The sequence below is a fragment of the Halichoerus grypus genome, chromosome 1, assembly GCF_964656455.1.
Source record: "Halichoerus grypus chromosome 1, mHalGry1.hap1.1, whole genome shotgun sequence".
Classification (NCBI taxonomy): domain Eukaryota; kingdom Metazoa; phylum Chordata; class Mammalia; order Carnivora; family Phocidae; genus Halichoerus; species Halichoerus grypus.
This window is the reverse complement of record NC_135712.1, coordinates 106,120,273-106,147,896: the sequence shown is the minus strand read 5'-3', so window position 1 is coordinate 106,147,896 and position 27,624 is coordinate 106,120,273. Positions and strand designations below refer to the sequence as shown.

The following is a 27,624-nucleotide window of genomic DNA, read 5'->3' as shown; positions in this document are numbered from 1 at the left end:
ATTAAAAATGTGTATGTTTTGGGGCACCTGGGTGGCTCAGTCATTAAGCGTCTGCCTTCGGCTCAGGTCGTGATGCCAGCGTCCTGGGATCGAGCCCCGCATCGGGGTCCCTGCTCAGTGGGAAGCCTGCTTCTCCCTCTCCCACTCCCCCTGCTTGTGTTCCCTCTCTCGCTGTGTCTCTCTCTGTCAAATAAATAAAATCTTTTTTTAAAAAGTGTATGTTTTTCTTATTATTCTGCCTTTTGTCCATCCAACTTACAGGGCCCCAGCCAGAGAACTTAGGAGAGTGGCAGGAAACAGAATTTTTCCTCCCTTCTATTATTTCAAAAATATTTATTGAATTATAAAATCTGAAACTGTACTTTTGAGAAAAAGAAAAGATATTCCCAATCATTTCCCATTATTTACTCCTTAAGCTTTATCAGTAAAGTACAAAATAATTTAGTAAAGAATATTCCTTAAAAAATAAAACTTGAGTGTAAAGAAGTTTGTTTCCACATTTAATCTCTATTCATGTTTGATGCAACTACTTCAGTCTGTCTTGATCCAGTGGTTAAATGATCCTACCTACAGGTATGCCTTTCATAGTTGGAAAGAAGTAGTCACACATTGAACTGTGCTTTTTCCCTGGCTGCCTGCCAAAAACAATCACAGTTCAATATTACAGCTTCTCCTTCGAAGTAATTAAGAAGTTAATCTTACTTAGAACACATAATTACCCAGCAGACCACAGAATCAACTTACCTACCTGTCATGAGTTAAAGCTCAACAAGGCAGTACCACATTGAAAGGCAAAAATCCAAACTGTCTCCCTAGCTATCCCGTTTGGAAATGTGTGGAGCCCATCACCACCCACCAGTCACTGGAAACCAAGCCTCCCCAGTTTCTTTGAAGCATCAAGAAACAATAGAGCTGAAGACCATGAAGGATGCTGGGCACAGGTCATTTAAGTTCCTAGTCCATCAGGATAACAGAGGATATCTGAAGGACCAAGGAGCCTTCTGGAGCTCTAAACTGGAGAATATTCCTTTCCTGCTCCTGAGCACCTGCCAGGGGGGAGATGTTCATTCACACCTAGTCTTTTTCAAACATCAGTCGATCATTAGAAGAAAGACCTTTCTGCTTCATTTGACACTAGTATGCCAAAGGCCCGCTATGTGATTTACTTAACATGGAAAGCATTTCTTAGACTCATTATCTATATCCATGGATGGGGGAGCCAGACGTTTTCTAGAACGCAGGGCCCTTTCGAGAAAGCACCTGCACCTGAACTATAAAGGCGCTGCCCACTCTGTGTCATGGTCCTAACAGGCTCAACACAATCGAAAGTCAAACTTCTCTTAAAACCTCAGACCTGTGACCATCTGAACACACCATCTTTGGAGCTGTATTCTTTTCGGAAGTCAACAGCCACTTTTACTGACCTATTCTCTCTCCAAGCTAACTCTCAGAGCAAATTCTGATGTTCTTAAGAATGCTGCAGAAACTAAAGGCATCTGAAATTGAGATTGCAGCAGGAAACTCCAAGGCCATTTCCAGCCGGCAAAAGTAGGTCTTATACAATAAGGACGTTTCAGTAGTTAATAGCTCCTAGAAACCTGTCATGTACACAACACTATCTTAAGGGGTGTAGAGATTTATGAAGGAAAACAGTACTGTTTCTGTCTCCGAGAAACATATATTCTCTCCTAATATCCTAATATCAGAGGTGCTCTAACTATAGCTGCACCTGAACTTTAGCTAAATTATTTCAACTACAGCAGGAGTAGAGTAGTGGGGGTGGGTGGCTAAAATAATTCTTCTACCTGTTTACCCACATCAGTCTCATGAGTTTTGTCTCATCTTTTGTGCATTTGGATTTTACATTATTAAAAGAAAGTCAACATGTTCCTTTTTTAAAAAAAAATCACTTGTTGGAAAATAAATTGACAATTTTCTTTTTCTTATGCTACCTTAGGATGAGGGGCTCCCTTAGGGTGACTTCATAGGTAATTCAATTTCATATGAAATTTACCAAATAACACAGGTCTGATGTGTTCTGCAGAACATCCCATATAGCCCAAATCCCTATCTGCCTGTAGTTTTCAAACATAATGCCGCATGAAGAATGGGCATGTTGAAGAAAAGGGGAGGATGGTCCCCTTAGTGAATCAGCAGAATTTATAGAGAAAGCCTAACAACTGACCCAAATTGAAGCTGCCATCTTCCATATCCCAGCTGGGAGCCTATCACCTGTGTAGTTCAATAAAAGACCTTGAAAGCACTGCTTAGACGAGCTTATGATGGGGACAGTCACAAGAATTAGAGGAACAACTGTCATCATCTAAAAGCTTTTTGATCACAAGCCTGAGACTAGACAAAGTAGGAGGGCAGAGAGCACAGAGAATGCATTGCAACCAAATATCCCAGCCCCAGTGAGAACTCTGAACTATTCATTGATCTTTGCCTTCTAGGTATATGTATTTCTTTCTCCCTTTGTTTTGTAATTAAAAAGGGTATTAAATCTTTCGTTCCAATCGCAAAATTCCAAATATTTTATCAATAAACAATTATTGAGCATAGACTCCATGTAGGACATTATGTCTATTCTAAGGATACCAAGTGGAATGAGACCCTGTCCCTGTTCCGCAAATTTCTTATAGTAACATACCAGGTATTTTCAATAGCTAAATTCTACAAAGATTTTTCTAAGTACATACCTTGTGTTTTTGCATCCTTTCCAAATCTAACTGTTCCAAACAAAAAGACAAAAGAGAAAGCTACAAAAATGTGTGTACTAAACATAGCTGCAAAAACGCCTCTTTTGTGGGGCGCCTGGGTGGCTCAGTCGTTAAGCGTCTGCCTTCGGCTCAGGTCATGATCCCAGGGTCCTGGGATCGAGCCCCACATCGGGCTCCCTGCTCAGCGGGAGGCCTGCTTCTCCCTCTCCCATTACCCCTGCTTGTGTTCCTGCTTTAGCTGTCTCTGTCAAATAAATAAATAAATAAAAATTAAAAAAAAAAAAAAACACCTCTTTTGTAACATGTGATTTAATCAATTTAGACAAGTGCCTTTGGTTAGATTTGGGTAACTAAGAATATGCATGGAGAAGTAAATCTTGACCCAGTTCTATCATTAACTAACTGCTGAAATCTTTTGTTCTCTTATTCTCTCTCCTCTTCTGCCCCCTCCCCTACTTTTCTATAAACCAGCCAAAGTATTCAATCTCCTGATTATTACAGTTGAAGGAACTGTTGCTCCAGATATTAATGCCTATAGAAGTATCTCCCAGCAAAATTCTCCCTATCTGTCAAAGGTAAGGAGAGATCTGCCCATTCTTTCCATATCTTCTTTCACTAAGCTCTATGTGCCTCAAGCAGGGATGATGGGCTTATTTATCCTACCATCCTTGGCACCTAGTACAATGCACGATGCATAACAGCTACTGGACATCAATCAATGTTAGGTCAATGAACCTCCCCTCCATCATCTCGCTTACTATCTCTATATGCTAAATGCTGATTTGTATTGACTGGTTGATAGAAACTCTTATTTTGCCAATCATTAGAGGAAAAGAATGACTATATCAAGTTTGTACCACTGTTGTTCAGGCTGTTATGTCTTCAAACTAGCAAAAGTCAGGCTATGTAACAAGCAGAAACCAACATTAATGTGACAGTGCACTTGTAATATCAAAGCATTTCTCAGTCAACTGTCCATTACTCTGCCTTTTACTCCCTGCAATAATCATGCACTTAATATTTGCCAACCATAATGAGTTGAATAGTGGTACACTATAAACAGTTTGATGACTGTACCAATTATAATGATGTTCTAGAAAGGGCATTTCCTTATGTTTAGAAAAGAACCTGGCAAAGGCAACACAGTAGTGGGGATTCAGCTGGGAACTCAGGGTGCCTGATTATCTTGGCTATTTGGCTATTCTAAGAGAGCAAAGGAGCCCATAGTGTTCATCCTTTCTATGAAGGGGCATCTTTCCTACTGAAATTGCCTTCCAGCTGCATAATTTCTGAACTACAGGGCTCTACAAAGAGATTTCAGCCCCTCAGTAAAGATTCCCGGGGCATATGCTACATCTCAGACACTATTAAATACAAATGAATAATACCGCAGACACTCACAGTCTAGTCCAAAGGTTGGCAAACTTCTTTTGTAAAGAGCCAGATGGTAAACACTGTAGGTTTTGCAGCCATACAGTCTCATTCAACTTTGCATGTAGTGCAAAAGCAGCCTGAGAAAATGCATAAACTATGGAACATGGCTGTGTTCTAATAAAGCTTTATTTACAAAAATAGACAGCTGGCCAGGTTTGGCCCACAGGTTGTAGTTTGCCAATTCATGGTCTAATCTACAAGTCAGGTACACTTTTTTAAAAAAGCCAAACGGTGAGATCTGTGTTCAGGAAAGTGTCCTCCTTGTATTTGCATAACATCTCAGAGTTTATGAAGCTATTTCATTAGGATGACTCAAAATTTAATCTTCATACCAACACATTGTAGTGGATAGGTCTTAGTGTGCTCACTTTATAAATAAGAAAACTAATGCTCAAATAAATTCAAGAACTTGAAGACATTACACAGCGAGACCTGGAACTAGGAGTTGAGCTTCTGCCTATTAAGGCAGCATTTACTATGTGTTCACCAAAACCCATTCATTTCCTCTTCCTCCAGGGCACACACAGACTACACTTCCCAGGCTCCTTTGTGGTTAGGTCTGGCCATGCGCTTAGGTTCTGGCCAGTAGAATTTAGGCCTTGCCCATTAAAATTTCCTCATGAAAATCTGCACGTGATTCTCTATTTTCTTTTCCCCTTTCAGTTGGCTGGAGAGGGGATACACCTCGGGCAACCTTGTGAGTCCTATGTTGACAAGAGCAGAACCACAAGACAGAAGGAGCCTGAGCCCCTGAATCACCACCTGGAAGAGAACCACTCACCCAGGAACACCTGTGAAAGCAGCATGAAATGTGTATTAAGCCCTAAGGATACAGAGCTTTAATAATTTTACAATGGCTAGTATGCCTTAAGTAATGCGGCAGAGGTATGAAAGATGGAGTTTACCAGGCTCATGAGGTAGAAGAGATCATATCTCTGACAAGGGATATATCCAGAAAAACAAAGGATGCCTTCAAGAAAGAACAAATTGTTCTAAATGGTTTGACGGTGGTTTACTACCTAAGCAACAAAGAAGAGGCAGCAAAGATGAACATCGGAAAAGTACAACACTGAGGAAAAAGGACTTGGAAAGAACAAGAGACCTGCTGTTAGCACACCCAACCAGAAGAAGAGGCTGAAAGCAGTGAGATCACCTCAAGGATCTCAGGACAGCACTGGCCTAATCAGAGCACAGCTGGGAGCCTATATATTAATAACCAGATTTTTTTAAGTAGATTTGATTTTTATCTTTTCTCAATGGAATATATGCTAATTACAAATGTGCAAAGAATTAGGAAGAACAAAATAATACATAATCCTGTAGTCAAAGATAACTGGTATTACTAGTTCAAGGCATAAACTTCGGAGCTTACGTTACCTTTTTTTATGCACATACATTTAGGCATTAAGAAAAAACTGTCTACTAGTGTACGTTTAGGTTGTTCGCCTTTTCTTGCTATTACAAAAAAACATACTGCAATAAACATTCCTATCACCATATCTTTATGCAAATGTGCAAGTGCTTTTATAGGAATAGTTTCTGGAAGTAAAGCCACTGAGCTGAAGCGTTCGTCTACTGTCAAACTGACATCCAGAAACACTAATTCAAATTCCCACTGGCAGTACAGAAAAGTGCCCATTTTCACACACCTCTGCCGACACTAGATACCACCTGGGGTTTTTTTGGTTTGTGTTTTCTTATCCTTTGCCTGTCAGGTAAGGTAAAACACACACACACAACTGTATTTCATTCTTTTAATTTTTGAGAACACGGTTAAAAATTTTTCAGTCCTCTTCTTTGTATTTTTTAAAACATCCTCTTTGGCTTGTGGAAAATCCTTAATCCACAACCCTGAGAAGTTACCTTTGGTAAGGGGACAGGGTGCTTAATTTATGCAACAGTCTAAGTGACTAGAAGCTGAGCAACTTTTAGATTTGAAAAACAGCGTGAAACAAGTTAGAACAAACGATCAAATATTAGTCCTCAGGGGATATGGAGTATTGTGGGTAAGCTGTGATTATCAGAATTGAGTAGGAAATGTGTTTCCACATTTATGTACTCTAAATAATAAGCTGCCTTGCTAATTAAAATCAACTAAGGACTTGTTTAACTTACTAGTCCCTTAGGTTTTTTTCTTTCACACCTTTGTCATATGCTTGACTTTGGTTTTGGTTATGTAGTAGCTAGGCAAAAGGGTAAGTACACAAGGGTTAGAGGAAAAATACAAAGAGAAAACTGATACAGATTGTCAATCCTGAGGGAAAGAAAGGTGTGTGTGTGTGTGTGTGTGTGTGTGTGTGTGTAACACAGATACTAAAATGAGCAGGCATATGTGACTAGGGGAAAGATGTAACATTTACTTAAGGCTTAGGTACCAACCACTGGGCAAGACTTGTCACACACATCATCTCATTAATCTTTGCAATTCTTTGAAAGGCACAGAATCAGTATTTTTTTAAATGAGGAAAATGAGTGCCAGAGAAATTGACCCAAGTGATTACCCAAAGAGTTAAGCTGTTATTAGAACTTTTGGTTGTTTCCTGCTGCTATTTTACTCCAAATCCCGTAACTCTCCTCCCGCCCCCCACTGCACCAGAACATTGAAAAAGTCCTAGATTAGAACTTCTGGGGCTCTCCCTGACACTAGTGTCCTTCTTTTCTCATTGGGGATACAAAGAAACAAAGAAATGATAAAGAAAGAAGAGAACAGGTTGCATGTGAGAATGGGAAAAGATCCCAGCAATATGAATAAAAAACAAGAAAATAAATTTAAGTATTGAGTAAATGAGAATTAAAGAAATTGAACAAAGAAGTGTAAACTTAGAATTGTATCTGGAAGACAATAATACATGAGTACAGGATAAAGAAGTAGCACAAAAAAGCAAGGGCATGGAATCCCCCCCTCACACACACACACGTATTACTCAAAAGAAGAAATTTAAAAAAGAAAAAAAAAAACAATAGTTAGAAGCCACAGAATTATAAAAGTGGATGGTTCAACCAAGAAATGTTATGTCCAGCCTCTTAAACTTGACCTGTTCTTAAGGAAAGAACCCATTTTCCATTCTGTTACTATACCTTATCATATGCTGCTTTCCCCACCACCTTCTTTAAATGCAGTGACCAAAACTGAACTCCCTCCTCAAATAAGGGTGATATCCACCCGGTGAATAGAAAGAGAACGTTAGCCAGGGCTGCAGACATTATTTGCACTGACCACTGACAACTTCAGAACTCCAACAGTTGTTGCTCTCTATGCTCTTCGGGGCTTTTGCCAATATTTGTGTTGCTTTGTGTTGGTTCTTAATGATACTTCTCTGAACTTAGAACAAGAAAAATCATGGAAAGCATCTTAGGACGATCCCGTAGACCAAATAAAAGAGTAGGCAACTGCTCCAACGTGTTACAGCTAATACACATCAGAGCCAGGGTAATACGCAACCATGGATTCTCATCTTCATGGACTCGCATATCGCTTTATAAATCAAATATAGTCTAAATTTTATTTCTGTGAAAAGAGAAGGGAAATGAGAAAACTAGGGCAAGGAAATTTAGAAACAAAAAGGAAGACTTTGTGGAGGAAAAATCACAACCAGTAGAAGAGTGAGTGCCCAGCGTGGGAAAAGTAAGAAACGCAAGCGTAAGGAGAATGGAACAGCTTCATTCTTCGTTCCTTTTATTCCTCCTTTTTCCCCTTGTGTATATCTTGCTTCCATCCACCACTTCTTCAGGAAAAAAGGTAGACATTTGAGACAGGAAAAAGTAAGTAAATAGAGAATATGAAATAAAGTTCAGAATGACTATGCACCAGAATGACTATGAGAAGAGCTCTGGCCAAATTCTTTATGTAAGATTAAAATCACATGATAAAGAAGCAACTTGAGACATGGTCCCTCTCCCTCCCCATCCCACCACCAAAATTTATATATCCCTATTTATTATACTCCCCATGCCTGCCTTCTCTCATTTTCCAAGCAGATTTTCTGGCCTTTTCATTTTTCAAAACACCAGTAAGAACATGAGAAAAGAAGTGAGTAAATTTTAAAAATGCAAAAATGAGAGAATAAGGAAAGCACAAAATAACTGAAGTTAACCTTAAAACCTTAACACCAAGAGAATGCTCACAATATAAGAGGCATTTAGTTACTAGATCCAGGCTGAAGTCCTGTCTCATGTTCCTATGGGGGCTCAACAAGTAGCAACGGGAAGGTAGGTTGTGACATGGCCCACACGATTTATATTTTTCATTGTCCTTCTTCATCACATACAAGTGTAGTTCCCTGTGGGACCTCCACTAGTGGAGTGGCTCCTTTCTGTATGTGTGTACACACATGTACACGCACTCCTGGAAGGACGCCAAATGAAGTAACAACTATGGTGACATCTAAGGAGTGAGAAAGGCGAGGAGCAATTTTACTTAGTACTTAATATGAATCAATACTGCTTAATTTTTTAAAAATAGTCATCAGATATAATTTTGGACATTCAAAATAAAGAATAAAGAAAAGGGCAAATGATGACAAATGAACTTAGATATGAGAGAAAAAATGTTGAAGGAGAAATTATAAAAGAGAGAGTAACACAACAGTCCTTTAAAGCTGTCTTTTATTTTGTCCCTTCTCTTCTGATTTTATATCTATATTTGGGAGGAGGGGTGACTCAGACCCCCTGCCTGTATATTCTCTAAAGGTTTATCTTTTCACAACCTACCTGCAAAAACAGACAATACGGACACTGATTTTAAAAGGCAAGAAGCAACAGTTCACTGAATTAGATGAAAACCTTATATTACACACATCTACAATCATGACTTACTCTTTAAACAGATCAATAGAAATAATCATTTACCTTTCTTCAAAGAGACAGCTGAAGGACTCTTAACTCACTCATGATAGCTTCTGTTTTGTTGACAAGTAATTAGAGATAGCAGTGGATCGTTTGTAAAAACCTCCATGCCTAGGGTTCATGGCCTTGATATGCTGAACCAATTTCTCCAGTAGATTGCAGGACCGTTTATCAATCCTTCATGGTACTTCTTTTTTCCCCCAAAATACCACGTTCTCTTAAAATACCACTCTTTTTTCCTCAACTACTACTTTTATATCACCCATCAACTCCAAAGCTCATCGTCTTCTTTCCTTCTTCATTAGATCCAGCCCAAACTCCTCAGGGGGATATTAAAAACCTTGCAAGATCTGGTCCCACCCTATACCCATTCTTACCCCCACTGCTTCCCTATGCCAAGCCCAATGTCAACTACCTCACAGCTCTTCCTTCTCTTAATCAGGAAGTACTCAGCTGCAGGCCCATTTACTCCAGGGAACACCATATGCAGAGAGAAGAAATTAAACCAAGATGTCTCTATAAAAATGGTAATGATTTTTTTTTTTTTAACAGAGAAGGCAGTCAATTGTTTCTTGCCTCTGTATCTTACCAACTCCAAGAAAGTAACAGCATCACTAACAGAAAACCTGACTGCAAGTCCAGGCTCCAAAGTAGGCCAACAGTATTCAAATGTCAGCTCTACCAATTACAAAATTACACTATGACCTGGGGCAAGTTATTTTGCTCTCTGTACCTCAGACTCATCATCCCCAAAGTTGAGATAACAACTTTACTCATCTCATTGAGTTATGATGAAGATTGTTAGTTTTCAAAATGACTTTTAAGTACTCGATTTTTTTTTAATGAATTTGATGCCATCATCTGGTATAGAAATCTCCAGAATCTACCCTTTTTTCCTCAGATACCATGTTCTGAAGCAGTATCCTTAACTAAAATTAAGCAATTAAAAATTAAATTAGGTGATTACTTGCTCTGGTGAACATTCGTGTAGTCACAATCACATAACTTTATGCAGTCATAGTATGTAAACTTTGCTTATTGATATTAAACTTTTAAAATCAACCTATGATTGAAACATGGAAGGAGTAATGATGAATACTGAAAAAGAATGAAAAAATTATTATATGTGCGAAAAGTAAGGAGGGACAAGTGAGAGAAAGGATTGGTAAAGGGAGTACTATGATCACTAGGTAGAGTAATTTCTATTTGGCAGAGCAGGGGAAAAAAGTGTAAGTGAAATTGTTAAAGTTACAAAGATAGCCAACCAATAAAGTAACTGAAAGAGATGTGGGGATGCTACTAGCGAGCTAATTCCTCATCTACCATAGAAGAAAATCAATAGATGATATCAAAAATGGAAAAATCAACAGAGAGTACTATAAATATATCATTCAGAGATATGAAAGTAACACTAAAACCCTACGAAAAGGATAGTAAAAGAGTTAAAAGTAATTTATTTAGGAAAGAGGTGGAGAGGGTTAAGAGAAGAAAACAGACTTCTTGTACTAGTTCTTTCATACTACCGTGTTTAAAATGGCATACATTCAGACTGAGCGTGCCTACCAAAAGCAGCTGACCATCTTTCAAAATAAGAGGGTCCCGCTTGGAGAAAATGGCAAGTAGAAGCTCCCGTGATACTACAAAAATATCAGTCTGGGCTTCAAGATTCCCAAGGAGGTCACAGAGGGCATGTATATTGACAAGAAATGCCCCTTTATTGGTAATGTCTCTATCCAAAGGCACATTCTGTCTGGTGTGGTGACCAACATGAAGATGAAGAAGACCACTGTCGCCCACCAAGACTACCTCCACTACATCCAAAAGTACAACCGCTTCAAGAAACACCACAAGAACATGTCTGTGCACCTGTCCCCCTGCTTCAGGGATGTCCAGATTGGTAACATTGTCACAGCATGCAAGTGCTGGCCCTTGAGCAAAACTGTGGTGTTTCAACATGCTCAAAGTCATGAAGCCCCTTCACAATACCAACTAAAACCACCACAAGAATTAACCTGACAAGAAATGTAGACAACCTACATGAAGAAAAATAACTCTGGGGTGCCTGGGTAGCTCAGTCGATTAAGTGTCTGACTCTTGGTTTCATCAGTTCAGGTCATGATTTCAGGGTCCTGGGATCAAGCAGTGAGTGGAGCCCCGTGTCAGGCTCCGTGCTCAGCAGGGAGTCTGCTCGAGATTCTCTCTCCTTCTCCCTCTGCCCCTGCCTTCCACTCATGCTGTCATGCTGTCATGCTTGCTCTCTCTCTCAAAAAAATCTTAAAAAAAAAACTCTAAATCTTTACTGACATTAAAAAAAGACTTAAAATTTAGTGAGTCCTACTATGCTCCTGAAAGGCAGAATTCAGTGTCTTAAAGTTAGTGATTCACCTCAGTTATTCCATAATCAATGCAATTCCAATTTAAAAAAAAAAAATCCAAACAGAATTACTTTGGGGACTATCCAGGCTATTTCTAAAATTTATCTAGAACAGAAGGTACATGAAAAGAGCAAAAAAAAAATTGAATAAGAACAATGATAAAGAACTCACCCTACTAGATAGTTCAGAACTAGATTAATTGATCTATGAAACAGAATAAAGTACATAGTGTCATGAGCTTCACTTTCTTCATTAAATAGGGAAATAGTAATTTTTAAAAAATTTAATACCAAGATATGGCCACTGACCTCCCTACTCTGTTATATTTGGACTGATTACACAAGCAGCATGACAACATTCAAATCAATGTCTTATAACCTAAAAAAGGTTGAGTTGGAGTGCTCTGAGCTTCTTGGGGAAAACATTTCTCGTTCTCTGTAGAAGAAAAACAGAGGGACGCCTGGGTGGCTCAGCTGGTTAAGTGTCTTCCTTCGGCTCAGGTCATGATCCCAGGGTCCTTGAATGGAGCCCCATATCTGGCTCCCTGCTTGGCGGGAAGCCTACTTCTCCCTCTCCCAACCTTGTGTTCTCTCTCGTGCTCTCTCTCTCTCTCTCAAATACATAAATAAAAATCTTTTAAAAAAGAAAAACAGAGCTACTCATAATCAGGCAAAATTCTGTCTAATAAAAAGAGGTTATAAACTTAGTAAGAGCAGAAATGTTAAATTTCACATCAGGTAATTACCTACTTATAGCTAATATATTCGAATCAAATGCAAGATAGTAACTAGATAAAATGTGCATACAGAGGAAGAAGCAGTGTGAATTCTAGGGCAGCTTTGATCAGGGGCAAAGGACACCAATGTAAACTTCAGAGTCCAATATTTTCTCGTGAAAGGTCTAAGCTAAGAAAGTTGAGACCATTATACTCTCACCTATCTACTGCAAGAGCCTCCTGGTCTCCCTTGCTCTAGTCGCATCTCTCCCCTCAGTCTCTAAACTGCTGTCAGAGATCTTTCTGAAATTCAAATCAGATTAATCTCTCCCCAGCTTAAAACCTTCTCCTTTGGGTGGGGGGCAGGGAGGGAGCAGGGAGAAATAATGTCCAAATTTCTTAGCCTGGATTATGAGGTCTTTATTATAACACCCGGCCTTTGCCTACTTCTTCATCTTCAATCCTTGCTTATCTACCAGATATAATCCTTCTTATTCTTCAAGGCTTAGCTCAAATATTACCTCCAGAAATCCTTTGCTTACTTCTCCACACTCCAGCTACCGCTGGAATGTTCTTCTATTACAGTGTTACCATAATTACAGTGATATAAGCTTGTCTTTGTACTATACTATGAATTACTGAAAAAAAGGTTAATACTTTTATTCACTTTCATATCCCCCACCAGCACTTTGTATATAAAGCATTCAATATATCTTTGTACCAATTAATTATTAACAGTTATGGATTCCATGAGAAACTCTCAGTTTTCCCCTCCCTTGTACAAAGAATTCAAATGACACAAAGAGAGAAATCACAAGTATCTAAAATGTTTAGCATCTCCTAAAAGCAAAAATCCGTATGATTAAAAAGAGTAGGTCCAGCCATCATGATCTGGGAATTGGAGGGCTCAATTCCAGCCACAAATCTACCTCATGTCTTAGAGAAAAATGTGCAGCCTATTTTTCTTTTCCTCCTTAAAAGAGTAAGGTAGCTATGGTTTCTTCCTGCTCTAGAAATCTAGGACTCACTCCTACAGTGACATCAGCATAAGGCGTTCAATACACAGTGTGCATACTGCTGTCATGTAGGTTATACTAAGCCAAGGGGAAAATTAGTAGCAGATGCAACCAAGGTTCTAGGTCAAAGTGTTTTTTATTTGCACTCTTGAACAAATACAATTTCTCTTCAATTAAAGTAGATGAAATGTGCATTAACCTTATTTCTAGAATTATATCATCTTACATTTCTGGGGTCTTTCCATCTTCCAAATGCTTTCAGAGGCATTATACCAGTAATTCTTATAACAACCTTGTGAAGTAAGAAGTAGTATTAGCTCTTGTTGCTAAAAGGGAGGTTGGGGTTCATAGACATAACAAGATTATAAAAACATTCGCCTTACATGCCTGAAGCTTCCTCTGACTTCTGTTTTTATGTTGTAATTCAAGTACCTTACAGTTTTGACGGTTATGAGATGACTTCCATCTCAGAGGCTTAGTACATTATACTAAAATTTGAGGCTAATAATATCTTCCTAAGTAAATGCATAAGGACACAGTGTAGGAGCAAACATGAGTTTTACACTTAATATACAGTTTTGAGACTAGGGATATACCATCAAAACTCGGGTTTCTTCTCTTTGGTCTTTCTGGTTCTGAATGAACATTTTTCAACTTTATAGCCTCATCAATTGAAACCACTTCCACTAACACTGTTTAATAATAAATACAACTCAGATTTGATGAAAATTAGAATCTACTAATTTTATACACTCTGAAATGGAATTGATCTGTATAATTTAAGATATTTCCCTTAAAACTGTTCTGGAATTCAAAAGAAAGTTTTCTTTAAAAATAGTCTTGCCATCCACTAAGATTAATACCAAGATGGGCAGTCAGTAAAGAAATTTTTCACTCAGCAAAATGAATCATTAAAATAATTGAAAATAAGTAAAATATGAAATATATGCTCATGAAAAAGAACCTCTGATAAGACCATCTGTACGTGAAAACATCTTCCCTGAAACAAGACACCTTACATTCATCCACTTTAAAAGCTTATGTAACTAGAAAAATTCACTCAAATTGCCATCATGTTTCACTTTAACTTTAATTCAATCTTAAAGATTACTTATATGGTAAAAGTAATGGAAATCATTTTCATCATTATTTCTGTGATGTGCAAAGAAAGACAATCCTGATAGTATGCTGTGCCTTTCAATTTACTCCTATATTCAGCATACAGGAGAGTTTCCAAACATATTGAGACAAAACTCTAAATGGAAAATCCTTCCGACAAACTGCATATTGAGTTAACCAAATCCCCAAATCCTACCCTATTTCTATATAAAAGGTCCTTCTCAGGCTTCGAAAACTCAGCTGTGCTCCGGAAATCTCATCCATGGTCTAATTTATATTTTGAATAAAAAGCAGGCATCAGTGCTGGAACTGTGAACATGACACAGTGAAGTTGATACCATAAACTAGCAACAGTCTCAAGACAGGCTCTCACGTGGAGCACTGACATGATAAAGTTACATCTGAGTAGACGCACATGAATAATGTGAAATGACAGATGAATCTCAGTTGGAAGACAAGTTTAGAAGACATTTCTTGACATGTCATTTATTCTGTCTGACCAGGCAGGAATATTCCTTATAATTCAAGAACAATCTCCATATATTTTAAATTTCTGATCTCCTAACTCATACTTTCAAATGTTCCTCTCATGCTACGGGAACTGACAGATTCTAAGAACATGATACATTGATTCTGCCTCCATTTTATCTATGCTGAGTACTTAAACCATGTCATTTTATAAAGCTAATTATTTTCACTACACATGCCTCTCTTTAACTGATACAAATGGGGAATCATTGTGTCCAGATTATTGTAGAAAGTTAAAATACAGCTTTACTCATTATTCAAACTGAATAAGAAATGTTTAAATTAAAACTCACTGTTCATCGGTGTCAAATACAATTTTTAAGCATATCTACATCCTGACTTGTAACCTAAGAATACAATGGTTTTGTCACTGACCACTTTATTACAATGCACTTCCAATTCATCAGCATGCAAATTTTACTGTTACAGAAGTATACATTTGCAAGAAAAAAACCACTTTGCCTCATCAGAAATACTTTACGTTTTCATCTCACATTGAAATAGAATATCTCAATTATGTTGTCAAGAGTTCAAATAAACATTTTAACCTAACTAAACATAAAATAAAATAAGAAATGTATCCCATCTTTCACTAGGACTATTCCACTTACCTTAAAATTAGTAGTATGACTCTTACCTTTTTCTGGACTTAAGTTTTTATACACTTCAAGGTCTGCCATTAAATTTAATATTGTTACACATTATTGGCAAGAGCAGTCAAATTTCTTTCTAAAGGCAAAGCCTTTTTCTGAAACACATCTCCAAAAAGGAAAAGAAAAAAAAAAAAGGCAAAGAAATCCTCAGCAGCCCCAAGAACTTGGCTCATGCTGCCCTTTATGGCATGATGAGATCTTCACAATTCAGGCTTTACAGTGTGGAGAAAATAAATCCGTGAGATATGATTATAGAACTTTGTCCCAAAGTGAAAAGCACAGCCAGATAAGAGCACTGGAAGCATCTGCTCAGGGCTGCCGCTATTGTAGGAGTGCAGGCGCTGTGACTAGTTTGGGTATGAGACGTGCATGCTTAGTGCAGGGCTTAAAACCCTCCAGGCATTATGCACATTTAATGTCTGGGAAGTGTAGTTCTTTAGCCTTCAAAGAAACCCTCCTCACCTACAGAGGCCATTGAGAAACACTGATTACCATGGTAGTGACGCAGGCTGAATGCAGAAAATGAACATGCACACACACAGAGACACACAGAAGCGCGCACACAGACACGCACACTCTCGGAAGCAAACATCACTCCACTGGAGGCAAAAACAATCTGTTAAAAAATAAGCTATCTGTGGTCCTCTACACAGTACACTACTTTGGTGCCAGTCCGGGTAAGCACATATTATTGACAGCGCTGATGCTTTTCCTTGATTTTTGTCCTTATTCCACACACAAACATAGCCATGATTATAGAAGAGACTGGAATGTTTCCAATTTAGAATGAAAGAGGTTACAGTTTCCAAATACTTGGGCAGTGATGGCTACTTCTCAGGTAAAAATCACATCCCTGTGGGCAAGTTAAGTAGCAAGAATGGGTCTGAAAAAGCCAGTTTTTAGTGAATGAACCATCATATTATTAAAGTACAATTTTCCCTAAAATATACAAAAGCATTTATTTGCATGTTTTATCAACTTCTTTAGAGAGATAGGTAGACAGACAAAGAGACAGGGCATGTCTTTCACAAGCAATTTACTGTAGTCTTGCATTTAAGAGTTGTAACTAGGTCTCTCCATCCTGAGCATTAACTCCCATCCTCCCAGAATTCTCTAATATCAATGCCTCTTGCCATTTCCTTCTCCCTGGCTTCTGCTGAGCCCCTGACAATCCCAGCACTACCTATTCTGTAAATGTCAGCATTAACCCCTCTACTCCACCCCCATCAGGACCACCCAGCCCAGACCACTAACCCATCCCTCTCCCCTGAGGTATCATGCTCTACCCCACTTCCCATTCACCTGTTTCCCAATTGGCATGCCCCTCATCCAATTTGCAAACCCCACTGTTTACTCTTAAATCCTCCGAGAAATCTGGCCTTTTGCCTCGTTGCATCCGAGAGAGCAAGATGGGTCACCAGCAGCTGTACTGGAGCCATCCGAGGAAATTTGGCCAGGGTTTTCATTCTTGCCACGTCTGCTCAAACCGGCACGGTCTGATCCGGAAATACGGCCTCAATATGTGCCGCCAGTGTTTCCGTCAGTACGCGAAGGATATAGGCTTCATTAAGTTGGATTAAGTGAACTTCCTTGAATTGGTCATCCAAGATAACCTACCTTAACTGCAGATATCCAAGATACCTACTTTAATGCCAACTCATTGTACATAAAATAAAAATACTTCAATTATGAAAAAAAATCCTCTGAGAAATCTGAATGTCAAAGATGTGTGTGTGAGTATGCATAATGAGGATATCCTTCTTGCAAGACTGCATCAGATACACACACACACACACACACACACACACACACACACACATACATACAGCTATACAAAATAGCAGTTAAGAGTTTAGGAGCCCATCTACCTGGGTTCAAATTCTGACTCTGCCACCAACCATCTGTGTGATCTGGGGTAAGTTACTTAAATGGTCTGATCCTTGGTTTCCTTATTTGTACCATAGGCATAATAATAGTTCCCACTTCAAATGTTATTGCAATAATTTAATACGCATAAAGTGCTTAGAATCAATTATTTTGTAGTATCTTTATCATACCATGGTTATTAGTCTTGAAATCCTTTACATCAACCTAGAAATGCAGTGGAGTTCATTGTTTAATCTGAACGAACCAGTACTTTAAATGTAGAGTGGTACCCCCAAATTCGAGGTATCTCAGAAATACCCACTCCTGTTAAAATAGCTCAAATGATTAATACTCCTAGGTAATCTTATACAAAAAGACACTAGTGTTCCCAAGACACAAAATGAGTGCCAAATGATGGGTTTCTAGTTCCTCTGACTTGCCAGAACCAAAGCTACCTGAAAAGCAAAAGGCATCTTTAGTCAATTTCTCACTCGGTCCAGAAAATAGATGGAGACCCAAGTGCTCCCAAGAGAGACTGGCGAACCTCCCCTTCCCTTTTCTTCCAAAGATTCCCCACCACAATCCTGGGAGAGTCAGGAGAGAGGAAGGGAGCAAACTGCTCCTCCCCCTCCTCATCCACAGGGAGTCTTCTCCCAGTAGCTTCCTCATGCTTCTTGCCCTCTAGCCATCAAAGCTCCCCAGGCTCCTCCCTGGAAAGGCTGACCTATGGCTCAAACATGAACCCAACACCATAGCGATGGGCAGTTCCTCAGGTTTATCCTGAATGGCAGGGTGAGCAAGCAGGTGGAGGAGCCTCTAGAAAGCAGGCATGGCCCCTGAATATGCATTTGACCACCAAGGAAAACTCATGGATTTTTGAGAGTCCAGAAATATCTACACCATATTATATATCCAATTCTTCAGCGGCAGCAAGTAATTCTCTGTGTAGCCCGTTGGAAAGACTCATACTGAAACACCTATTCTAGGGTCGGCAGAGACACTGGATGACTGACACGTCACCCCTAGTTACTCCCCAGAGTTCTCCCAGCAGAAGGTCATGTATAATGTCAAGTCTAGGTCAACAGGCTTTCGGGGTCAAAGGAAGCACCGGGTCACCTCAACAACCACACAGCTTTGGAATGTTTAACTTCTTACCTGAAATCCTCATTTGAAAAGATTGGGCTTTTTCTAGAGTAGTTCTAGCACAGTACTTGGCATATATAATAGGTATCTCATAACCCCTCATTAGCTGTCTCTATTTCTAACCATTAGACCTACCAGGGAATTATCTTCCACCAATCAGGTAAAAGAGAAAAGTGTCTCCGAGTTCAGCTTGTCAATTTACAATGAGTGAAGGACTTTAACCTAAAGCCATCTGACAGCAATGCCCTTACCTTTCACACCTGAGTTCTACTTCTGATTTCTCACAGACACATCACAGAGTAACAGGCTACAGCATGGGCTTCAGAGTCAGATGGAGGAAAATCTAAGTCCCAGCTTTGTCCCTCATTCACTGCATGATCTTGGGGAAGCTTATGGGTAGGGTGGCCAGATAAAACAGAACACCCAAGTAAGTCTGAATTTCAGATAAACTTCAAATAATTTTTTAGTGTAAGTATGTCCCATGCAATATTTCCTGTACTTTTATTTGTTAAATCTGGCAACCCAATGGAAGCGGGCCTCTCTAAGCCTAAATAGCCTCATGTGGAGACTGCAGTACCCACCTCACAGGCTATTTCTGAAGAGTAAATGAGCTAGTATAGGCCAAGAGCCACCTGCCAGGGCCTGGACAAATAAGTACTCAAAATCCAGAAGTTAAGTGAATGGCCACTCCAATCACTGGTTGGATAGAACTTTATTTAATCAAGTCACATGCTGAAGAGGTGATACACTATACCATCTCCAGACATACCTTAATCTCACCAGTTACATAATTCCAAAATGAGACAGACCAATTCAGGGCACGTGTCTGCCCCGAGACCCCCAAGTCCAATTAGAAAACCTACTGACACAAACATGGGAGCCACATCGCTTTGTGAGGCAATTATTATAAAAGCTACCATTTACCAAACACCGTAAACATTACCTTCTCTAATCTTCATGAAAATTCTGCAAGGAGATATATTAGTACTCCTATTTTAAATTTAGATAAGGAAACAGATTCAAGTTGGACACGATGTCCAAGACTGCACAGCTGGGCTAGAACCAGGCTTCAAACTCAAGCTAACTCCAGGGTCCAGATCCTTCCCACCGGCTCTATGCTTCAGGTCATGAAAACCATCTACAAGATTTCAGACCGAACTTCAGAATTCCTCACTCTTCCCAGTTAGAGAATATTCCCACAATGGCAGAAGCTGTTAGGGCCTCTGGCTTGGGAACAATGAGAGGCTGAGTAAGCAAAATTGTCTGGAAAACCATAATCTCAAATTAGCCATTCAATTTTTAAAGCACAGTCACAGTTTTATGTGCATTCGAAGTAGTACAAAAGTAGTACTAGAGGTGAGCAGAAGTAACGTCACGGTGAAAGAGCCTCTGGGTGGTGTCCAACCACACCCTTCCACAGACCCTGTCCTCCAGCCCCTTAACTCAAAGCGCCTCGGTAACTTAGTGAGGAGTTGATTTCACAGGACCTTACACACACTGCTGATAAATTGTAAATTAAGAGCATAAATTTTAATAAAGCCATCAGAAATATAAAAATGTATATACAAGAATATTTCATTAGTACTAGTTATTACAATTACTGCCAACAATCTAAGTGCCAATCAACAAGGGAATGATTAATAAAATATGTATTCATATTTTAGAATACTATCTAGCCATTAACAATGTTTGAGACATTGCCATTACCAGGAGAATGTCTGACATTCTATATGAAAAAAAGGATACAAACTAAATATACAATATTTTAATTATGTAAAGTATTTGTGTATAGAAAGAGAATGAAGGACTAGAAAAATATATGAAAAAGATTAACAATGGGATCTCTAGGTATTTTTCTTTTCTTATGAAATTTAACTATATTTTAATTTTTTAGAACTAGCATTTACTTCTTTTATTCAGGGGGAAAAAAATACCATTTTTTAAAGTCTAGCCAGTTTAGTAATCCTCAACTAGGGAGGAAATAATCCCTTCCCATTGGTGTATTTAAATGATGGAGAACTTCATTTGAGAATTACTGACATTTATGAAGCACTGACTATATTTCAGACACCTCTCCTAGCATTGTAACATACTTTATTTAATCCTTACAATGCCCGTATGAGTGAATTAAGTATAATCCTTTCTCTAGTTTCCAATGTAGAAACTGAGGCAGAGGGAAGTCAAGTAACGTCCTTGAGCTGGCCCAGGAAATGAGTGATAGACCTGAAATTTGAATCCCCACAGTCTGTCTTCAGGGCCAGTGTTCTTCACCAGATAAGATAGTCTGGAGATCTTGAGCATGTCATTTATAGCCTGCAATCCATTTTTTCATCTGAAAGCCTCGTAGAGCACCAAAGAGAATTACTAGAGCTTAATTCCTTTTATGAAATTCCACAGTGCCCTCAACTACACAGGAAACCCCAAATCCTCAATATACTATAGCGAAATCACCAATGTAACTACACAGACAGATGAAACCCCAACAAGAATCCTACACATACTTGCAAAATCAACGAGCTCCAGGGAGAGACATGCTCTCAGGATGAGCAAGCACATTGGCTTTCATAAAACAGAGGGTATCTACCTATCCGCTATGGCATTGTTCTGTCTGAGCCTCCCTTCTTCACCCCAAGCTGGTTCAGGTCATTCTGGGGACACTGGGCACCAGTCCTTCATCAAAATCCCCTGACCACTCAGGGCTATCTGTACTTACTAGCCCTCCCGAGCAGTATCTGGCCCTGAAGTAAGTGCAGCACCATCCAATTACTTGGTCTATGTGAATCACAGAGATGAAAGAAGAACAGCCCACTGAAGGGTAGAGACTTTTGCCCCCGAGTTTCTGTGGGATAGCACCGGAAATCTCCTCTCAGTTTATATTTACAATGGACTCAACTCACTAGATGAAAGCTGCTGCAGTCATTGCAGACCTGAGGTTAAATGGATTAAAAACAGTAAGGCTCATGTATCAACTCAAACACACCAGCACGGAACACACCTATAGCCTATTCATCACCAATGCATTTAAGGAAATCACTATTATAGGAAGCTCCGAAACCCCTGTCAGGACTATCCCAGAAAATTGCTAGAACTTTTGTATCAAGTGCCATGGAACAAAACGGAACACTACCGTGAGTTCATTTTCAAAGAAAAAGTTAAGCGCTCCTCAAAGGTGTATGCAATGTACTTAAATGCCCAATGGCAGAAATCATGATAACCTTGCCACTCCTGCATGGTCCTTTACAGTCTACCCCTTACAAAGTCCTTTCAGGAACAGATGCCTCCGTGAACCTGACAACAGCTGTATGAAGTGGGCAGGAGCACCACGATCATCTGGCCCCCATAGATGAGGAAGCTGAGCCTCAGAGAGTCTTCATGACTTGCCCAAGATCACAAAACTCATGTTGCACAACAGTGCAGGGGCCGGGGGTTACCTGAAACTGGGCTTTCTAATCCAAACAGTGTTCTTCCCACATACCTTGTATACACGCTTAACATTATTGCCAGCAAGAACTAATTGCTAGCCACAGAGTATAACCAGGAACTGTAAACCCAGTGTACTACAAAAATGCCACCTGAGAACCAAGGAAGAGCTTCTCTCCAATGACTGCTAAACTATGCTGAGAATGTCGGAAACAAGGGTTCTATCTAGACAGCAGGCTCACCATGGCTGGTTCATTCATCACTGGAGAGAGAGAGCTACATATTCTAATGATATGGAACATGTCCTATAGATCACACATGCTTGTCAAATAAACCAGTTTGGCCTCCTCCTCCATTAAAAACTTGACACGTATCAGTGGGCAGTAATTGCTACACATTTTTAAGCATCCGAATCCCAAAACAAACTAAGCATTACCCATATTAAATATTGCTATGTTCCACAGGACAAAGATGAGCCACTCTTTGGCCGACTGCCTCTTTGAAATGATGCTTCCTTGATGATTTATTGATCTCCCCTTCAAGACCCTTGGCGTTAAAATTAAAAGTTCTCATTTTTTTTTGAAAGATGACTATCGGTCGTGTCGCTTTAAATTTTATAGGTTAGCATAAAATTTCACAGGCACATCACTACCAGTTTGATGGAGATGTCAATATAATTCAAAATACGATCCTTGGTCGGCCCAGAGCTTGATGTCAGCTGGAGCCAACCACACAAACAACGGAGACCTCCCAGGCAAGATTTTATGCACAGGCCCTGTTATAAACGCAGGAGCTCACCCCCAGTGGCGCTTGCAGCACTCGAGAGGCTTTCAGTAGAGACTGGGAAAATGTGAACATTCAATTGACATTTGAGTTGCGTGAACACATATCCAGATATAAATAAAGGTATCCAGACTTTATAAATCAGCATCAATTGCTTTAGGTATCTACCATCAGTTCTGATCAGTGTTAATTATAACATCAACAGAGGAGAATTAACCAGAGATAGGTAGGCACATGGGAATCTCTAATAGTTGTTGACTACGACATATACTAAAACAAGTATCTTCTCTCGGGGCTGAAGCTTTAATTAAATGCTCAAAACTTAAGGAGTGACATATTCAAACTCCCCCATAGCACTCAGGAGGCACTTGTACCCTTGAACAGAGGAGCCCATTGACCCCCCCCCTTGGGAGGAGGGGCTGGACAGAGGGAGCCTAAGAGTCCAGAATAAACCTGAAGTACTTGTACTCTCCAGCACTCCAGCTAAAGCAGGACTGTTTGCTTATGTAATAACCGTGCTTCTGCATAGCTGATATTTTCATGGATGGCATTTCACATGCCTTCATCTGACATCTCTGGGTTTAATAAAAAAGTAAATGATATTATCTGCCCAGGCTTGGCTTGGTTTATAGTCAGTTAAAAAGGGATTACAATATGTGCATTCAAATGGGAGGCACGTGTGGTTATCATAATACAAACCCCCTTATCTGGTAATCCTGAAGCCCAGAACAATGCATACACAGATTGGTCCCATGAGGAGTGCAAACATGAAGATAACCACGGAAGAGAAGAGTGGGGGAAAGGGGAGAGGGAGATTCTAGATGATGAGACAACCTCCCTCTAAACAAAGCTCTGCTGAGTACAGAGTGGAGGACAACTCATAGTCCCTGACTGCAGTCAGACGACAGCTCAGGCCGAAGAGCCACATCTCCAGAAAGTCTCCCAGGCCAGCCAAAGCCAAGGCCTGGCTAAGGACGGACCAAACTGCAAGGCTCATTCTGCACAGCGAGCTGACTCCAGCCCCAGCCGCCTTCAGGGCTGTTTCCCTTTGTGCAGCTGATCAGAGACTCTCCTGAGAAGGGGAAACGGGTTTCAGGGAGAACTGGATGGCCATAAACCAGTAAGGACAGGAAGGAGATGGGCTCCTCTGAAAATCTAATCCTGTAGTGTCTGGGGAGGACATTTTAATAACAAAAAATGACCTTTAGGGCAAGGATGACTTTAAATGACCTAGGCAGGGAGATACCAGCCCTCTTTCTGGAAGAAAACCAAGGAAAGGACAGTACTGGCTCCTCTGGTAACAATTTTCAACCTGTCACAGTGCAAGTTCTATCACAACAGTCTAAGTTCCTAACCTAAATTACTCTACAAAAATGAAAAATCGAGTCCTTTGTCACTTTCTGGATGAGATAGAGAGTGGTCATCCTCCGCAACTTCAACAGTGCATCTTCCACGTCCTCTTTCGCAGGCCCTGTTCAAGTCAAGTGATTCTACTTCTTTAGCCTTTTTCCTCGTCTTATTTCTCCCAACAACAACCCTGGCTTATTAATTTTGTTTCTGCCTAACAGCCATCCTATGTAGACGGGACACAGCCACAGGGAGGACAACTATGTAAACTCCTGAGAACAGTAACAGTGAACGTCCTGTTCACAGATGCCTTCCCGGGGCCTAGAACGCACCAGGCCAGTAATGAGCATCAAGAAGGTCTGAGAGCAGGAAGACCCGCCCCAACACAGAAACTCAGATTCCAGATAGTTCTCCAACTCCCAGCTGAAGACTCTGGAAATGAAGCAGACCTTAGATCCCAAAGGACGACAGAAGGACTCCCAAAGCTGGGAGCATGAAGAAAACCAGGTGCTGCGATTGGGATATAGGGTTGAATGAGGGAGTGGCCATAGGCAGACTTTTCTCTTGATTTCTCTATAAATCTGAGAGAAGATTAAGATGAAAACTACTCATGGGGGTCGCCTGGGTGGCTCAGTCGTTAAGCGTCTGCCTTTGGCTCAGGTCATGATCCTGGGGTCCTGGGATCGAGCCCCGCATCAGGCTCCCTGCTCCGCGGGAAGCCTGCTTCTCCCTCTCCCATTCCCCCTGCTTGTGTTCCCTCTCTTGCTATGTCTCTGTCTGTCAAATAAATAAAATTCAAAAAAAAAAAAAAAAAAAACTACTCATGGGCGGTTCCCTTGAGACAAAAATTATCGACTTACTAAGGTTTTCCAAATGGCCCTCTGGTGAACACTTTAGCCTAGCGATTTAGGAAGAAAAAGAGAAACAGCCTGTGGTACCAAAAGATAGTACCAGAAGATGGTACCAGAAGATAGAGTTCCTGAGGAGCAAAGGAGCAAGGACAGTTCCAAATGCACTCCATGCCCCCACAGTGCGGGGAGAGGTGGGGGCATGGAGTAGATGAAAGCGATGTGACAGCCATCGGATATGGAATCAAAAAGACTGAAGTTCGAATCTCTGTCCCACCAGGTAGCTCAGCAACCTGAGCCGAATTATTTTAAATCCCTCTAAGCCTCAGTTTCCTTATCGACAACACTACCTACAAAATCAGATTCAGAAGTTCCTAGCCCAGTACACAGGTACGCTAGGCAGGACCGGCTACATAATCTCCGGGTCCAGTGCAAAATGAAAATATGAGGCTTTTTTCAAAAATAAAGAATTTCAAGGTGGCAACGGCAAAACATTAAAGCAAGCACAGATCACACACAGGCCAGGCCAGCCCCGACTCTAGTCTTTATGATGCCACAACCTTTTCTCCGTGTTTGCTAGTTTCCTACCCTCAGGTCTGTTTCCCTGTGGAGATCAGATTTTTAAAAAAAAAAAAAATTCAAAAATAAAGGACCTTAAAAAAAATTTAAAGGGCTTTATCAGTTTTAAATTTACTTATGTTGATAACTGTGCCATGATTATATAAGGTAATGTCCTTATTCTTAGAACATATACACTGAGGTATTTAGGGGCAGAGGACCATGAGGTATGTAATTTATTCTCAAATTATTCAGAAAAAGTAATTTTGTGCATGCGTGTGTGTGTAAGGAGTGAGTGTGCAAGTTTGTAATGATAAAGCAAATGATGTAAAAGTTAACAGTAAGTAAATCTGGGTAAAGATATATGAAGTTTCTCTGTTGTATTCTTATTCTTGCAGCTTTTCTGTGAGGATAAAATTATATCCAAAGAAAAAGTGTCCATCACATAAAGGTCCCATGTGAGCTTGGCGGGAGTAGAGAGGGAGGAGGAGAGTAACAGCAAAGGAGAGGCAAGGCCGTACACTCTATACAGACAGGGACCATTTCTACTTGGTTAACTGCCGAATTCCCAGCATAGAACCTAGGTCAGCAAACATTTAAGGCAGGAAGCAGAAAAGGAAGCAACATCCTGTGCTCAAACTAGCTTGGGGAATAAGGACCCAGGGCAGGAACAGATGGTTGGTAGTTATACCAGCACTTGGGAACAAGGGAGCTGCCTCCATTTAGCATGAGACCAAAACTGCGTGAATACAGGCACACAATGTGGCCCGGTATGTACCACACCCTGCACCAGACACTTGGTTCTTACCGTTCGCGGACAGTTAGGTAAACTCACCTAAGGCCCACCATTTCACCTTCCCAGGCCTTAGGACCCTCACTGACAGAACGTAGGAGGTTACTAATTCATTCACTTACTGGACATCTCTTACATGCCGGGCCCTAAAGTCATGTTCCCTGTTCTCTAGAGCTTTCATTCTAGAAGGATCTCGCAAACTGGCTGTGTTAAATAATTTCCTTGAGGTCCCTGAAGTCTTTTCCAGCCCTGAAAATTCTATACAACAATTCCAGGGCTTTTAGTTCCAAAATAGCATGAATATTATGGTATAACCACTCTCTAAAGTACTCCTAGAAAAATGCATACTCTCCTAAAGGTGAAAATATATTCAAGATGGCCTATGTTTAACTTTTTTTAAAAAATGTACACATGGGCAGTGAAATGCTTGGGAGCATACACAAATAAGCCTTCTGCTGATAATCAAGTTGATTTTTGACTGCCAAAATTCTTGTTCCTTGACAAGGTATACAAATAGTAAGAATTTAAAAATCTAATAAAGCTCTGTAGCTAAAAAAAAAAAAAATTCCAAAACATAGAAATACTTTTTAAAGCCATAAATTTATCAATGAGAAAGTAACTATGAAGTGTAGATTAATGATTAGTATTAAAATTAAAACATCAAAAGTATTTTAATTTTCTGCTTCATTAGTTCTCCTCATTCACAGTCAACTAGCACAAAAATGGTTACAAAGGCTAATTTTGTTAAAGACCTTGGAGAAAAGAGGAAAGAACTGCTCCTTCATGAATACTAAAGATGATAAAATAAGAAACCAGTAACATTTTATCACTTTACATAAATTAACCTAATTTAGAAATAAATTAGTACTATACTTTATGCAGAACCGGTTATGTATCCAAGAAAAAATGTTATATTACTAGTATCATGGTACCTATAGGTGCCAGATATTAAACATCTGCACTGATTTATATAATTTAGGACAAATGGTAAGGGATGGGGGATCAAAAATATAATTAAAGATTCAGAATAAGAGGCTTATGAGAATATTATTTCCCAGATGGATTTTCAGGAGCTATAATAGGAGCATCCATGTATGAAAGTTGGAATCAAACACAGGCTGCAAGTTGAGATACTAAATATTTGTGCTTCAAAAACCATCCTCCTGACGCGGACATAAGTCAACAAAGATCTGGATACTCCGTTATTTTCTGGTAGATGCAAAGAGGGCCCACCTTAACAAGTTAACTTCCACAACTAAAGGCCATTCATCTGTGGTTGTTACAGAGCAGCAGCCTTAAAAGCTTTATCCTTAAAAATGAAAAATGTTCTAAATGTCCTTTGGATTCACGGAATCAACACTTCACCAGATAGTAAATTACCAGATAGTGAAATCATTACTTGATCTAAATGCTACATGGATTATATTACTCTGTAAAGTTCAGCACCTGGCTCCCCACAGA

General features: G+C 39.8%; 1 protein-coding gene and 1 pseudogene across 1 annotated transcript in view; one reads left to right on the top strand and one right to left on the bottom strand.

Moving 5' to 3' along the window:
• The window catches only part of PLCH1 (phospholipase C eta 1), a 202,163-nt gene that overhangs the window by 130,583 nt on the left and 43,956 nt on the right, over positions 1-27,624 (bottom strand). The gene's annotated exons all lie outside the window — the stretch shown is intronic.
• LOC118553582 (small ribosomal subunit protein uS14 pseudogene) lies at positions 16,788-17,104 on the top strand (annotated as a pseudogene).